Consider the following 15,268-nt stretch of genomic DNA (forward strand, 5'->3'; position numbering starts at 1 on the left):
ATAAATGTCTTTTTGGCAGATTTGATTTCTAGCTGAAAACACTCTCATCAGTATTGATTATTGATTTCCTTCAGAGCCTGTCACAGGCAAACCATCCTGAGATCAAACTCAGCCAACAACAATCAATATCCATTATATGATTTACCTGGTTTGCACTGCTCTTTCCTGTTCCAGCATATTGGCAGCAGAGATGGGCCATGGGCAGATTTAGTCATCTTCAAAATGTTGGGCTTTGCAAGTACAGGAACTTGGGCACATTTTGAGCCATGAAGCAATGAAACCATAAAGCTCACTTGCACCGCTGCACTCTCCATCCCCACTGAGGTGTCGCATCTCATTGGAGGATTTTTACTAAAATATCAACATTGCCCTGTGGCTCCCCTTCTTCTGAACAAACACCTCTTCTCTCCTGCCAACCAGGCTTCTTATTAAGGCTCCTGCTGAAAGTGTGAACTCCGTTGGTGGGGGTCTGTCTCCTTTTCCAACTTGCTATAGACTGCACATCTCAAAGCAAAACAGAGGCAGGTGATTTGGCCCCTGCTCTCTTCAGACAGCTGCAGCTTCAGGGAACCACAGGAGAGCTGCAAACACCTCCTGTGGTTCCCAAATGAGCAAGTTTTCTGCCTCACTATCAGGGCTGCCTCTTTGTCCGAGCCACCACACATGGGCCCTCCTTTTGTTGTCGCCTTTTATTAGCTCTTCCTTTGTGACTGTAGGTTCCCCTGAAAGTGAAGTTACAGCTTTCTTGTGTGGGGTAACTTTGCCACATGGAGAACTGCAGCAGGGGCAGCTCTGCTCCCACAAATGTCTGAGAACTCACTTTCTTCTTGGGAGACCAGGCCTGTGCTGTGGGACCTGGGAGCACTTGCCACATTTCAGGGCATAGTGTGTGCTATGGCTGTGTCCTTCTTCATCAAAATGGCCATAATTCTCAGAAGCTCTCTAGCCCAATACTCCATACCAGGCAGTCAGTGTATGTGAATAAAGCAGTCCCATAGCAGTGTTACCTCCGAGTAGTCTCCTTGCTCTCAACAGTGTCCAGCCTACATACATCCTGAGCAGGAGGTGTTGCTCTGTCAGGGGATGGTGAATGCCTTTTTATTACCCATTTGCTGCCAGTTAGCAGCCTGTGCACAATGGCCAGGAAGAACTATAGCAAACTCTGACCAGAGGATGCCTGTCCCACAGTGCAGGCAAAGCCCTGCAGAGCCTGACTGTAAACATTGCTTGGGCTGAACACTGTCTCCTCCTCGTCCTTTACATCCAGAAGTCTGAAGGATGGAAGCTCCTTGCTGTGTAGTGCTGTGTTGTTGAAAGAAACCTGGAAGTGTTCTTCATATTTATTGGATCATCTTTAATTTGGGACATCAGTGAGGATTTCTGTGTGCTTTTCCAGTTGCCTTCTTCCAATAGCTTCTATCTGTGTTAATGAACTCTAGTTCCCTGCTCTTCCAGGCTGTAGCACAGATGTTCCTCTTTATCTAGTGCCATCAGTGGATATATTTAATGAGCAGATTCTTTTCTCTCGTTTTGTGCTGGATATGCCTAATTGCCACAGTTTCTTCTTAGTGGTCTTTTATTGTCTGTTTTACATTGCCACACTATAGATCAGAATGGAGCTCAGACTGGATATCACGCACAGACACAAATATGCTGAGAAGAAAATGATCTGTTGCCGTTCTATATTTGAACTGTATCTTGATATGCCTATCATCCTGCATTGTAGGTCTTAATGGCAGGAGTATTTTCTGAATCCCACAGGCCTGTTTTTCTGTTTTACTCTCTCCATTGTAAAGCAAGAATAAGTTTCCTATAGTTATGCAAATAAAACTGGGAGAATGGAAGCAAGTCCTATGTTTTTAAATATTCTTGTGCATCTCTGTTATAATACTGACTTTGGTAGAGTTAAAAGGATCTTCTGGTTGCCACGTTAGTTATCTCTGTCTCGTTTATAGATTGCATAGTTTTGCATTTCCCTGTCCATGAGCCTACTGCTTCAGTAAAGCTCAAGTAGTTGTTGATCATCTGGGCTTTACTGTCGGATGGTTTACACTAACATGCGGTATTTTTCCTTCATTCTCTGCTGTTTTTTTTTACTCCCTTTCATTAGAAAACCATGCACCACCACCCTTCCTGTGGTATTCCTTGTAACTCTCACTTTGTGCCTCACCCTTCTGGTTCTGGCTCTGCTTGAGTTTCTGAGGTCCCCGGGAACAATCACTTTCTTAAGTGCCAGCTCCAGACTTGTGAATGAGCAAATTTACACTGTGCCTGAAGTCCAGCCGGGAGAGCAATAACACTGAGCTGTTTTTGCAATAATGCTAGCACTAGAACTGACAGCCTGGGGCTGAAAATGCTCATGGGAAGCATGTGCAACCCTCTTCAGGTTTTATCACTCATTTGAGATTTTCAGTAAGATAGAGGAGAGATAAAATCAATTTATCAGCTGTGGAATTCCTAGTGAGGACAAGTGTAGAATCCCATCATTGGAGAGATTAAGGAACAGATGAGTGTCTGTGTATAAGGTAGCTATATCACAACCTGCTTAGCACAGCTGACTTCTTGAGAACTCTTCCAGCCCTGTTTTCTCTGATTCTATGAAAGTAACCCCTTTTTAAACTACACAAGAAGGTGTGTGGGAAACATTAACAGGTATGTTTGCTGCTTGAGATGTTTCCTACAACTGTTTTGCAAGACAATGCAGAGATCTCTGTGACTGAACTCAGAAACACACTGCATCTTAAAAAACAAAAACAAAAAACAGCAACAAAAAAACCCCAAGCCCCCAATACCCTATCAAACAGGAGGATGCAGTGTCTGCTGTTAGAAATCAGTCCCAACATGAGGATCTGGCTTTCAAGTGCCCCAAAAGCAAAATCCTAGCTCTAGCTACTCTTTGCTTGTGAAATCAGAGTTAGGATCAGCACCCCAAAAGTGTAGATATTTGGCCTTAGGATTTTAATTCTAACCTACCGATACTAATCACTCTTACAGTCATTGTTTTAATGTTGAGGGAAAGAGGAATAGAGTATAGCACATGAAAAGAGTGACTCCTCTTGCAAACACACAAACTGTTGTTAATGGCATGTTACAGCAAGCTGTTTCTGCTTAGGATCGATTTACTGAAATGAGATTTTCATTTTAAGTGTCACACTTGTAATATGTTTTATGCTGGTGTGAGTTTATTTTCACGATTGCCACTCATTTCATGATATTGCCTGAGACTTGGAGATGCAGTCAGACAGATCTGATGAACACATGAATGCTAAGGAAGTGGTTTCCCTAGTAACAATAACCATGTAGCAGCTCTCAGAACTTCCTGCCCTCCCTTACGGGATATTTTGTTTGTTTGTTTTTCACTGGGTTAGATAGAGCAGACACCAAAATTGGAGCTGGCTAAAAAGCATCCCAGATCAGCTTACTGGAAGTGGGGAAAGCAAAAAAAATGTTAGCTGCCTTTATGAATGACGCCATTGCTGCATTTGCCTCTATTTTGTTTTATGAAAGTAATCTGGGGGCATGCTCCTAGCTGCCTCCAAGCATGGATTGAATAGATTCTAGTAAAACTTAAATTCTTATTTCAGATCATATTTTAAAGGTGCTTTTTGTTTTTCCCTACAGATGGAACCATTGTCGTAATGGATTAAGTGCAGCTCCAAGGCAGTAATCCATTAATGGGATGCACGGGGGAAGGAATATAAACATTAAGTATGCACTGTCAGTATAGGACCTATTGGTAGCATTGTACAGAAGGTAAATTAAACACATTAAACAGCATTTGGGAACAAGGATGTGCTTCTGTCCTCAGACAGTTTGTAAGGGTCTTTTGTCTGACTGGCATGCTCTTGCTATGGAAGAAGAGGGGAGATTCATTCTCTAATACATTGCAAAGTATTTCTCAAAGAAAGTTGCTATTCAGCAGTTTAGATAGGGGACCCTGATAGGCATCTGATGTGTGATTATTTTATTGGGATATCTTTTCAGTCTCCTAGTCAACCAGTCCAAAGCACAGACACAGCTGAATTGCTGGATTTCATTAGCCATTGTTCATGTATGCATATTAATTGTTGCAGCCACTTTTGTGTCACTTTTAATATTAAAAGTGTACTTTGCTGAAAAATAAAGGTTACTATCACCTGTAAGCTGTCTGTAAAGCTGTGTCTTATTTAAGTTGGGTCTGTTTCCGAGCAAGCTGAAAAGATTTTATCTGTTGCTAGAAGGAAAAGCTGATAAGGTCCAAACTGCAATCAGTTGTGAGTTTACCGTAAAGATAATAACATGAACAGATAATAGAGATCAGCTATGCGTTTCTTTGTTCAAGGTCTTTGACCACAATGAAATCATGACATTATCTCAAAGCTGACATATGTAACTCTAGCCATACAGATATTTACAGCTAAAAATGATAAGCTTGATCCTGCGAGATTCTGGATACACCCATCCTTGCTGCTTTTAACAGCAGTTCTGGGTGTTCAGTGCCTTTGGATCAGGCTAAGAACGCCTCAACAAATCACAGTGAGGAAGACAGAGAGGAAATGGCTATCAGAAAACCAATGACAGGCTAAGATTTTATCCCTAGCAGGCTGAGATGAAGTGGCTCAGAGCAATGTACTGATTCTCTTCACAGGTTGTATCAAGTATCAAGATCAGTCAATGTACTTTTGTTCAACACAACTGCAGAAGTAAGCACTAAGCATATTTGTAATTAGCACTTACACTCTCCCAGTGTGCATAACTCTCTCTATCCCAACATTATCTTCCCAACACAGATAGCATATATTGAATTAGGAACATTTTAAGCAGTTGTATTGGGATCTTCTTGCATAAACCAGCTGTGTTGGAATCCTTATCAACCAAAATCAATGTCAGACCTATGCACAGTACGATCTTGGCAGAGAACAACACTGTTCTGTGCTGTCAAGATGCTGACAGTAATGAAATTATGTGGTTATCTTCCAAGCTGATATACATTAAGTCCAGTTACACCGGAGCACATTACATTCTTAGATTTCGCTATAAGCTATAGCTAGTGAAATCTACCTTTTTAACTCAAGCTATTTCCCTGTAGGTACAGAGTCTTTCAAATTACTGTATGTTTTAGAAATTTTATTTCCTTATTGTTGTCTGCAAAATAAGCTTTTTTAATAATACTGAATAATAGAATATATCCAAAGGGCTTGTATGTTTTATAACACATGCACCTCAGCAACAATCCTACAAATGCATATGCAGATGTGAGTGTGAATCTAGATGAATATAGGAGTATGGATATGTTAAATTCTGAAAATAATAATCCAGCTCCTAGTTATGTAAATGGTTGGCTATGATGATTTAGGCTGCTATGTTTATTCTCTATTTTCTAGCTGTATATAAGTGGATCTAAAGATTTTAAGCTGCCAAAGTTAAATCAATTGTGTATTACAAAATTTAAAATACTTGCAGCTTTGTTCAGTATCAAAATATTCTTGTTTTCACAGTGGTCTAATATGATTCTTGCCATATAACAAGAACTATGAATCATTTGAAAATGTTTGATACCTTTTGGGTATCACAGATGCTTTCCTCATGAGTAAGGAACTTTTCACCAGAGAAAGACTCTTATGTGATTCCAGTTTCCCAGTCTATTTCTGGGCTAAGTTTACTGTAAAGAGAGAGATTCTGCGTCTGCCTATGTCAGTTCTCCAGTGTATTGAGGTCAGTTCCATTCTCCTTGGCTCTCCTGCCTGCCTGTATAAATACAAATTCCATTTCCATCCTATTATTTTTCTAATCAAGGGTTTGTCATGCAAAAGAAGATCTGAGGTGACTATGTTTTCCATTATGCAAAACATTCCATTATGATAATATCTTTAGGACAGTCTTGCAAAGGTGCCCTGCCCAGAGAAATCACAAATGAGTGCAGTAAAATAGTAGACAAATCCTGCATAATTTGCCCTCTCATTTAACATTCAGGCTACAGAGTTCACTCTAATTTGCCGTACACATTTCCTCTGACATTCTCGAGCTGTTCATATGGCAAAAACAAGAATTGGCAGCTTTCACTGAATAGACTTCTGTTAAGTGCTTATCAAAAAAAGAAGAAGAAAGAGGTTGTAAAATGCAGTCATATTTAGAACATCCTTCACTTTCTTTTACTTTCTCTTCTAAATTCACAGTTAGTAAAATCTACAGTCAATGAAATTTACCTTTTGAGTTCAAGTTGTTTCCATTCAGAACAAAGTAAAAAATATGCCAGCAAAGAAAACATGGTATTTCTTAGAAATTCTCTTTTCTTTCTTATGCTGAATCCCAGGGGGCAGGGCTCTACAGAAAGGGAGTTTATTTTCTAAATCCTTTGAACACAAAGCTCTCACATTTTCTAGGACAAGATGTTTTCCTAGACAATCTCAATATTGTACCTTTGTATTAATACTTTTGTCATAAAGGTGAATACACACATGTATTTTATTGTATATGTCTAATTTTCATTAGATGTCATTTCAATTATTCAAATATGAATTGGCTTACAAACAGGCTGCTGAGAAAAACTTGTCTGGTTCTTGGCAAGTACATCATGTATCTGCAGTTCCTGTGTATTTAATTTGTCTGTTCTCTCCTCTCACTGTGCAAATCTGTGTATCACATCTCTATGTGCGCTAAATACATATGATAATAAATCTACATGGACATTATTTTTGTTCAGCAAAACTTCTGAATTCGTAGTTTTACTACATTTTTTTAATGATGGTGACTGTTTCTGACTAATACTACAGACAGCTAACTAAATTTTTGCAGTAATGAAAATTTACTCATTTTAATGATTATCCATAAAAACAAACTATCATTTTCTTGTCTTGCTGTTCTAGAGTGTCCTTCCAGGCTTGGTGAACAGTATGTCATTGCTGTTCATTCCCACACAAGGAATATTCTGCTATGAAATACAGCTCAGTTTAATGCAATGTCAAGTTGTGAATTTGATACCAGTCTTTAGGTGCTGGCTGCGTTTCCTTAATTTTTTCTGTCAGGTATTGGTGTTGTCTGGTCATCACCATTATAATCCTTTTAATTAAAGCCAATTCCATTCCTTGATTTCCTGACTCGGTCTCTAATCTTTTCAAATAGGTTTTCCATTTCTATCTGGGATCTTTTGAAGAACTTTCCCTTCAACTCTCTCCAGTCTTTTGTAATATTATTGTATTTAATTGAGATGCTTTCCATCCATGAAGTAATAATAAGCTTGATAAAACCATGTGGATGTTAGAGGTATGGTCCTTACCGATCTGTAATTTCATCAGCTACTATGCAGCTTTTGTGATTAAGGTACATGACCATTTAAATTCATCTTTAGTGAACCACTAATGTTGAGCTGACTGATGCTGATGTGGATAAAACTACATGTAAGACCAGATTTGTCTGTAACTTCCCTGACATTTCTGCCAGCATAGCACATATTCTTCCTTCTCCAAGAAGTAATCATTTCATCTTCTTGCAATTAATTTTAAGTCCACAAAAACAGTTTTCCAAGGTAGCAAAGAATGCTTTCATTAATTCAGACATATTTACCAGTGGTGCCGTATCATTTGCAGATACTACAGAGCTTCCCTGTAAATGTTCCAAAATTATGTCCTCCAAGCCATCTAATTGAAATATACAGTTTCATGATGAAAAGTGAGTGTGATTTCATGCCCCCTGCTCCTGCATCAAACTTTGACTTACTCAGTTGCTTGATTTTCCCACCATTTCCTACCGCATTGGAGAAGTCTTAATAAGCAACTTTTATATTTACAATTATATAAAGCGCTACGTGATATCTATACCCTCCATATTGCATCCACCTAAACTGAATCATATGCCTTCTCAAGGCTAGCATAAACAATATGTTTGTTGCAGCTTTCATCCACCCTTTTTGCTCCCCCTCCATCAGTTGTGAAGCGTGATTATTCGATTGGTAAAACTTGTGTCTATTCTGAAACCACACCATTCCTGGCCCACTATTTCCTCTGAAACTGTCCTTAATCCGTGATAATTACATTCAGGATGATTTTCCCATCACTGACTAAACCCAAACTTCTGTAATTATCTGAATCAGCAGGATCTTCCTTTTTTAGCTGCTCACATCCTACCTCCCTGTGCTCCTGTCCATCCTTATATGTGTTTTTTTGCTGCTTTCTTGGTACTTGTACTAACAACGTTCAACAGATCAGCCACTGCACTGTCTGTTTCTGCAGCTATCCCACTTCTAACTACTTCACTGCTCGTCTTTCTTTTCCTTCTGCAAAGGTAAATAAAACCAATGTATCAGACACTACAGTTACAGACACCTTTCAAGTCAGTGATCTCGATGTATTTGGCAACCTTTCTTAAAAAACACATGATCAGGATTGTTGGAGCAAGACCCAGGTTATCACATTTGTGTGCTTGGCTAATACATCCACATTTATGCTCTTTGAGGGGGAGGGAGCCACCAGACCAAGTTCCCATCCTTATGAGACATAAGGACATAGGTTCTGAGAACAAGCCCTTGTGTGTTAACATGCATTGCTATACTCCCAGTTTTAAAAATCTTGATTAGAGCAGGCAGCACAGTTGTCTGAAGCCTGCAGGCCAACACTGGCCTTCAGATCTGCTTTGTGGATCTCCATGGTTCAGCATGATGTGCTTGTTTGGAGGAAAGCTTGGTGCACTCTGTGCCTCTCCCTGCAGTCAAAGCTGTCCTAATCACCATTTGTCTTCTGTCCTCTGTGTCCCAAAAAGGGAGCCAGCACGGCACCTACTGTACGTAGCTAACAAAATGCTTATAACGTTAACTGGGATTGTGCTCTCCACCATGGTTTTGACCTTAACTGAATTTTGACAGAGAAATGGTGTGCTCAGATCAGTTACCAGGGCGTAAAACAAGTTATGTGCAGTCGCTGATTTGTGATACTGCTCTTTCTTAGCTTGTGGCAGGTGCAGAGGAACATGTCTTTGCTTAACCCTTTTCAGCGCGGTAAACAGTAAGTCACACTACTTTTATTTGCAGTGGAATAAAAGTACTCTCCCAGGCAGCCATAGCAGATCAATTGACATGCAGTAACTTGATCACAAGACTGATCCTCAAGAGTGGCTAACCAGAGAGCTACTCTGTTGTGTTGCTTTTTCAGCTTGAAAAGCCTTTGTAGCTACAACATAGTCAATTTGGAGCTTTTAGTTTCAAAACACGTAACAGGGATATAAAACAAAAGTCATGTGCATCTTACAAGCTGTGATTCCATAATCACGCTGTAGTCACACACACAAAAAATGAAATGCCTCTATCTGTAGTTCTGGGCATACAGTGCCAGGCAGACACTCACTGCAAGAACTTTATAAAGTATCATTATATTTTTATTAATTATTCTTCTTTTACTCATTCTTCCTAACTTTTACAGCTAACAATAGCTATCAAAGGATAGAAACTACAGTAATTTCCCACTTTGCCTTAGCATGCCATACTCTCCAAAGCCAGTGAAATAGCCAGGCTTTCTGAATTCAAACTTGGGGGGGCCAGCTCAGTCTCGCTTATGGTACTGCTGTGGCATGTACAGGTAAGAAGCAGGGTGCCTTTTGCATCCATCAATTCAAACTTCTCTTATTCCCCTACAGTACTGCAGCAGACGTCAAACATATAAATGAGAAGATGAATTCTGCCCCTACTTTTGGATGAATTTAAAAATATAGGCCTACAGGGAGCATATCGTACCTGCTCAGTAAAGCTGATAAGGTGTCATAGTATGTTCCTTGAAGGAAATGATTGCAGTTTCTTGGCTATGAGCATGTGAATAAAGCTGTGCTTTCTGTTTCAGTATCAAGACTATTATCTATAGAACTGTGCATTTCTTTAATTAAATAGCTAAGAAAGTGTTTACTTAATTCTACTGCAAAAACATGTGATAGTGGAAATGATGGATTCCAGTGTCTGTCAGCTCCCTGATACCCTTACGCGGTTTAGAAACTAGGCAATTAGAGCATTCATGTGATAATTCCTCCATTATACTTTTCACATTAATATGATAATTTCTTTTGAATTGCTTAGTGAAATTAATTGCATTGAGCCTTATTTCGGTATATTGAGCATCCTTCTAAAGACTGTTATTAAACTTCCAAATTGTATTTCGCTTAAGAATTGCCTTAATAACAGCATTTAGGAAAGCTGTTTCATGATCTGATACGGTGATAGTTCCAATTTTTTTGTGTTGTGTTGTCAGGCAGTTTGTGAGATAATAGAGAAGATCTACTCTTGGCTAGAAGAGCATAGGATGTGAAGTTTTCTCTGCTGGAGTGCATATGCCTTCACACATCAAAGCTTTTTAAATTTTCCGTAATGCAGAATGGAAACGGGACATTTTATCACCTGAGGTGCTCCCTATTCCCTACTGCTTTGCCTGCCCTGCAGCTCCCCAGGACAGGAGTAAAAGCAATTCAGATCAGAGGCCAGAAATGGGGGCAGATTTCTGGCTATGGCAGTAGGCATCCACTGACAGAAGCCAGGACAAAAACTAAGTGATAATTGCTTTACTTGGGAACTTTATAATGGCAAAAATCCTAAATAAAGGGGCTCTATCCTAGACAGCTATAAAACAAGCACCTGTAGGAGAGATTTCCTCACTCTTTAAATGCACACACCCTAAACTTCAGATCTGTTTATGCTCCAGTATGACATGTAAATAAACTGTAATAGCATAGCATTGTCAGTTTATATTATAAAGACTCTTTTATAGTAAGATGGAATAGATACCTGGTTATGAAATAGGAATCCCCTAAAGTACACACCCAATTTCTTTGTCATTAGTTTACAGCAACATGAAAAGGATACACATACCTAATTCTGAGGCAGAAGCTGCACAGGCTGTGCAGGATTTATTAGGGAGCACTACAGAGAAAAAACTGGCCATCTCCTGTCAATATGAAGGGGTCTCTGGACAATGTAAGATATTCTCAGAACTTCTAAATTTGGAAAAGTCACATTTTTATTTATTGTTATTGAGTGAATATCCTCTTGTCAGAAATATGGGCCAAGACTTGGATCTGGGAAAACTAACCATGTTTGCAATTTCTTGTGATAAAATATAATGGCAGATTGTGTTCCTTGGGTCAAAAACTATTCATGTAAGTATGAGATTATCACTTCATTGATTCTTTACTACTTTAAGAAAAGAGAGAGAGTTTTTAAAGAAAAACTGAGAGTAGTGAAGTACTTTTCGTGAAGATAATGTACACACAGAGAGAAGCTGTTGATTAGACTCGTAGTTGCCAGTTAGATTTGAGTGTCATGCCCATTACGTCAGCCAAGAGGCTGTTATCACAACCTCTGTAGCAAAAAGAGCCTTGTCTTCTGGCTTGTCTTCTTATTTCTGAAAGATCATCCAGTTCTGCTGGGCTGTTGAGCTATACACTGAAGGAAAAAATTGCTTTCATGTGCTGTGAGCAGCAGCCAAATTACCACTGCCTATGTACAGGCCAAGGAAGAAGAGGTGAAACGTTTAGGTCACTGAAGGAAATCTGATCAGGCTGTGTACCCACGGAGCTTGTACTTCAAATCCCGGCCAACTAGCTCCGTCAGGCTTCAAATAAGTAACAACCAGTAGAGGAATTAAACCCAAGACACTAATCAAAAAAGTTAAAATGTAGGCATTTTCAACTTTGTGTTTAATTGAGCAATTTTGTATCTGAAAGTTTCTTGTCTTGTAGATAGTGCAAATATTTTTAAATGTAGTCTAGATTTGAATCCTGAGGATGACAATCTCAGGCGACAATGGAGTTGTCATGTTCAGGATCATTTCTGCTGGGGATTTGCTGACCATCTTTCTCTGGTCAAATTTCTTTTATTGAGCCTTTTTATATTTATTCCTGGAGGATTTGATGCATGGTAGGACAAATATCTGTTAGTGGCAATTTTTGAACTTCTTTAGTAAGCTTGTTGACAGTCATTTAGGATTCTTTACCTGCTATCCACAAGGAAAAAGAGATAGAGTTTGTGACTCCCCTTGCATTACTTCAAGGCAACATTCAAAAACAAAGGATTTGTCGTCTTCTGTGGAGACTCCTGCTGTATGGTGGGACAGTTGTCACTGGGAGATCCAGTCACAGGAGATCTATCAGAGCTGATTTGGCACGTGAATTAAATCTATATCCCTGATGCATATATTATGATATATGCACAGTCCAGAGTTTCTTAGTGTCAAGCAGCAATCCACTCACAGCAACAGAGGAATAAATTCAGTTTAAAAACAGTGGTCTACTGCCCTGATTAGTAGAGCTACCAGTTCTTCTATACAGCACTGTCCTTGGAAGTTTATATCCTTCCTATAAACTGATAAGGTCTGTGCTGCTTATGTAGTCTGATGTATATTTAAATTGCTATTGACAATGGCATGCTGAGAGAGAAATGTATTAGAGCATAAAAGGGAGGTAGAGAGATGAAACTGGTGATGAATAAAGTAAATAAACAAGTAAATATAAAATGGTTAGTCAGAACATTCATGTATCATATTGTTTTCAAGATTAAAGAATATATATTAAAAAGCCTATATGCTACTATGAGAGAATGCAGTTTAAGGTCAGTCCTACTGGAGAATAGTACTGTGACTTTAAATAAATCCATTTTAAAGAGTCCTGATATAGGTAGGAGGGGAGAATGATAAATGACAGTCTCAAGTCCTGTTGCCTTTGTCTTCAGGGAAGTGAGTCAGCATCGAGATGGCTCAAGTCCTCTTCTACTCTCAAGTCCCTCCACCTGCTGCTTCCCTCTGCAGTATCAGAAGGAACAAAACAAAGGGATTTCTCCTCATATTTGTCACCTCAGAGTTTGGTATGGTCGTGTTTGGATTTTTTTTTTAAGTTATAATTACTAATAATGAAATTTGCCTTGTGAAGGTGCAAAACAAGCTGCAGTTTCATGATTGCTTTAAGCCCATCAAAGAAGGAGCTATTGCTGATGTAACTGTGCCCTCTCCTCCCAGCTGTTGGCTCATGCCTTCACCTTTCCCTGTGCCGACACTAGCACTCCTGCGGCCATGCCAAGAGCTGGAGAGGGGAACTGGGCATTAGATTTTGCTGGTAAGCTTTCCACTGGGGCAGGTCACTGCTCTGCCTCTCCATACTTGCTGTATGGGTGCTGCAGCACATGGCAGGGCTGGGAGAAACAGCTGCAAGTGGTAGAAAGTGTGGGACCGTTGCTTTCAGTTGGCTTAAAACAACTGTGAGCCCACAGCCCTCCAAAGCTTCAGGGAGGAAAAAATAGGCTTCAGAAAAAAGAAATGTATGTGCCAGCTTTAGGTTAAATTCCCTTTTCTAGAACAGACTTCCTACCTGACTTTGAACAGGTCATTTTAATCTCTTTCTGCCTTAGATTTCCCTTTCTAAAACAAAGATAGAGCAGTACTTTTATCTTTTAGAACAAATACATTAGAGATTTTGAGGTGCTGAGGTGCCCAGGTACTCTGGGAATAGGGGCATGGGAAGACTTTTGATAGATCTGTAAATATTTATAAACTGCTTCCCTCTGAAGCTTCCCTTTTTAATTGCATTAATTCTATACAGACTTGTACTACACAACTAAGTTCTTTGCAGCTTAACAGCCGGTAAGCATCCACGCTTTGGCAAATTATCAATGTAACTCACTTCCAGATAATAAAATTTAAGAGGTTAAAAAATATATGTATGGCAATGCATGGAGGGTTTTTTTTCCCCCAAGGTTTAAAATGTTTCCACTATGCTTCAAGATGCAGTATTTTTAGTTGTGTCATAGTATTTTGTCACAACAAAACAGTGAAGAAGTACTCCATGATGAAAAGACTGCCTGTGGTCTGTTTTAAAACCAGTAATTCCGCCATCATTCATATCATAGCATTATTTGTGACATCTGAACCTAGGCCTGATCTGAAGAGATCAGTCTAAGCTTGTCAGATATGACTTTGTCATTTTTTTCCAATAATGCTTGGTTTATTATAATTACGTTATAATGTATGGTTTAGTTTCTGACCAGAACCATCACTTACAGGACCTCAGGCTAATAAACTTCCTTTAATACAGAGCAGACAGAACTGTTGTTTGAACCATGGCCATTTTTTCCAGAACTGGATGATAGTACTATATAAATACTGTCATTTTGTTCTTCTCAGTCTAAAAGCTCTACTTATTACTCTACACAGAGTAATATTTGAAATGTTTATCTCTTGAAAAATATACTTGGTATAGGCATAACAAGTGGTAGAATACCACTTTTTGCCTCAGAACTTGAGATTAGAATGCCTGTATTTATAGCTAAACAAGGATACCACTAGAAATAAATATTTACTAAGGTGGTGATTTTATTACAAGGGCACATCTTCCTTCAAAAGAAAAACTTAGTCTTGTATTTACAAAACTCAAATGAGAGATTAGAAACTAGTTATTTTGGGATACACTAGTACAACTCTGGCAAGCCAACTTTAAAGGCCAATTACCAGAAAGCACAGGCACCAGCATTTTTTAAGTATAAGTTCCCTGAAAGATGCTGGAACCTGAGGCATTCAAAGTCATTAGTCTGTTTCTGAAACCAAGTCTCTACATTTTCTCTCCAACTTTACAACGTGCTCTTTTTTTTTTTTTTTTTTGACCTTGGAAACACACTTCACTTCTCTCTGTTTAAATTCCTGCATTTAGAAAATTGGGATTAATAACATAGATACAAAGCTGTTCTAAGTTTATTGATATATGCGGCTTTAAGAGTTCTAGTGGGTGGCATTGTACAAAGGCAAAGAGTTATTTACATATTACTAAAGTTACTCATTTTTAGCTGGCCACAGTGTTGTACTGCAAATCTTCAATGAATGTGGACTTGTCTACATTTGAAGAAACAACTGATTTAACTAAATGGTTTTTGAAAGAGATCTAGAGGAATTGGTACAACCCATCATGGGGATAAATTTATATCAGCCTGAGTGCCTCGTATTGATTAAGCTTATGTCAGCAAGGAATCAACTTGCTAATTCCATGAAAGGCGCTTTTAAACTGAAATAAGAGTGTCTATAGAGGAGGGTTAGACTAATATTGGCACTTTTTCCCAAACAGACAAGCCTTTAAGCCCCATATCCCTAGTGCTGTGCATTTCAATAGAAAAAAATATATATAAAAGAAGTAGCAAAACATATAGCAAAAACAACCTGTCCTTTGCATTCTGTGTTACATTGTCTCAGTGTTAGGCTTGCAATGATTTGAAGCATCTTTAGGTCTGCTGGTGTTTAAGAGTTCATGAGGAAACACAGTTCTTTGACACTTTTTTAAAGGA

Source organism: Rhea pennata, chromosome 2 (assembly GCF_028389875.1).
Source record: "Rhea pennata isolate bPtePen1 chromosome 2, bPtePen1.pri, whole genome shotgun sequence".
NCBI lineage: Eukaryota > Metazoa > Chordata > Aves > Rheiformes > Rheidae > Rhea > Rhea pennata.